At 40.4% G+C, this 2,482-nt stretch overlaps 1 long non-coding RNA gene across 1 annotated transcript in view; it reads left to right on the top strand.

Annotated features, from left to right (window-relative positions):
- LOC118380208 (uncharacterized) overlaps positions 1-2,220 on the top strand; it is a 7,279-nt gene extending 5,059 nt beyond the window's left edge. Inside the window, exon 7 of the long non-coding RNA XR_004824795.2 lies at positions 1-2,220. This exon is cut by the window's left edge and continues 1,484 nt beyond it. This is a non-coding gene — a long non-coding RNA (uncharacterized LOC118380208).
- Positions 2,221-2,482: the final 262 nt, after the last annotated feature.

The raw sequence follows: 2,482 nt of genomic DNA, 5'->3' as shown, positions 1-2,482 counted from the left end.
CCAACCACCAGAGACATGGACAACCCTCAGGACTACCCATCCCTTAACCAAGCTGTTTGGACCAAACCACCAGAGACAGGGACAACCCTCAGGACTACCCATCCCTTAACCAAGCTGTTTGGACCAAACCACCAGAGACATGGACAACCCTCAGGACTACCCATCCCTTAACCAAGCTGTTTGGACCCAACCACCAGAGACAGGGACAACCCTCAGGACTACCCATCCCTTAACCAAGCTGTTTGGACCAAACCACCAGAGACATGGACAACCCTCAGGACTACCCATCCCTTAACCAAGCTGTTTGGACCCAACCACCAGAGACAGGGACAACCCTCAGGACTACCCATCCCTTAACCAAGCTGTTTGGACCAAACCACCAGAGACAGGGACAACCCTCAGGACTACCCAAACCCCCAGATCAGGATGCTGCTGGATTGTCTCTGCCTTCATTCCATCTCTTTAACTCTTCTTACAGTTGTAATCTTTTTATAAATAAAAATCAAATCAAATCAAATTTTATTTGTCACATACACATGGTTAGCAGATGTTAATGCGAGTGTAGCGAAATGCTTGTGCTTCTAGTTCCGACAATGCAGTAATAACCAACAAGTAATCTAACTAACAATTCCAAAACTACTGTCTTATACACACAAGTGTAAGGGGATAAAGAATATGTACATAAAGATATATGAATGAGTGATGGTACAGAGCGGCATAGGCAAGATACAGTAGATGGTATTGAGTGCAGTATATACATATGAGATGAGTATGTAAACAAAGTGGCATAGTTAAGGTGGCTAGTGATACATGTATTACATAAAGATGCAGTAGATGATATAGAGTACAGTATATACGTATATATATGAGATGAATAATGTAGGGTATGTAAACATTTTATTAGGTAGCATTGTTTAAAGTGGCTAGTGATATATTTTACATAATTTCCCATCAATTCCCATTATTAAAGTGGCTGGAGTTGAGTCAGTGTGTTGGCAGCAGCCACTCAATGTTAGTGGTGGCTGTTTAACAGTCTGATGGCCTTGAGATAGAAGCTGTTTTTCAGTCTCTCGGTCCCAGCTTTGATGCACCTGTACTGACCTCGCCTTCTGGATGATAGCTGGGTGAACAGGCAGTGGCTCGGGTGGTTGTTGTCCTTGATGATCTTTATGGCCTTCCTGTAACATCGGGTGGTGTAGGTGTCCTGGAGGGCAGGTAGTTTGCCCCCGGTGATGCGTTGTGCAGACATTTACATTTACATTTAAGTCATTTAGCAGACCTCACTACCCTCTGGAGAGCCTTACGGTTGTGGGCGGAGCAGTTTCCGTACCAGGCGGTGATACAGCCCGACAGGATGCTCTCGATTGTGCATCTTATACATTTTCATATTCAGATTCTTGTATAACAGTACCTGTAAACCAATGCCTTGCATAATTTTCACTCTAATTGTACTAACATCAGCTGGCTGAAGCGAAGTCTTAGGAGTGCTGATGGGAATAAATCAGGTTTAGGAAAATGTCATGCCACGCAAAGAAAATTGTCTAATTCACTACGTACTCTACCGTGGGTATCACAAGTATTCTGGATATGCTTGACATCGGCAAAGACTGGGGAGTTGTTCAGGATAAAAATAAATAGGATGTAGCTAAGCCCAGGCAAAATCCTAGTGTAAAACATGCTTCAGTCTGCTTTACATCAGACACTAGGAGAGGAATTCACCCTTCAATAACCTATAACACAAGGCCAAATCGACTTTGCAGTTGCTTACCAAGAAGACTGAATGTTCCTGAGTGGCCAAGATACAGTTTTGATTTCAATCTGCTTGAAAATGTAGTGCACGACTGAATAATTGCTGTCTAGCCATGATCCCCAACACCTTCACAGAGCTTGAAGAATTTTGAAAAGAATGATGGGGAAAATATTGCACATGTACCGAAGAAGACTAACAGCTGTAATCCCTACCAAAGGTGTTTCTAACATGTATTGGCTCAGGTGAATACTTATGTAATCAAGGTATATTAGTGTTTTATATTTTTTATAAATATTTTATTTAAAAAATATATATATATTTTGGGATGACAGAGTATTTTGTGTGGATCATTGACAAAAAAATGACAATGAAATGAATTTGAATCCCATATTATGTCAATAAATCCAAGGGAGTTGAATGATAGTGTATTATTATAGTACTCTACTAAAGTGTTGGAGATGCAGTGTGTCAGAAAAGGATCATGAAATATTAACTTCTCTTTTTTTAACTTTCTCAAATAAATCTTTATATAAATGAATTTTTATTGTGTTGCATTTACTGCCACCGTTCTGGTGTCACATAATGTATCTGGGTATACACATTTTTCAGCTGCTCATGTTTGATACTCATTGTTTTATTGGAAGTAGAGTTTCTATGTGCACCAGTGAAATGGTTTTTAAACATTTCCTAGAACAGTGAGCCTATAGGCCTACTGGTAAAATGAGGGAGTAC

This window comes from Oncorhynchus keta, unplaced genomic scaffold (genome assembly GCF_023373465.1).
Source record: "Oncorhynchus keta strain PuntledgeMale-10-30-2019 unplaced genomic scaffold, Oket_V2 Un_contig_1599_pilon_pilon, whole genome shotgun sequence".
Taxonomy (NCBI): Eukaryota; Metazoa; Chordata; class Actinopteri; order Salmoniformes; family Salmonidae; genus Oncorhynchus; species Oncorhynchus keta.
The sequence above is the reverse complement of the archived record's forward strand: the minus strand, read 5'-3'. Positions and strand labels throughout refer to the sequence as shown.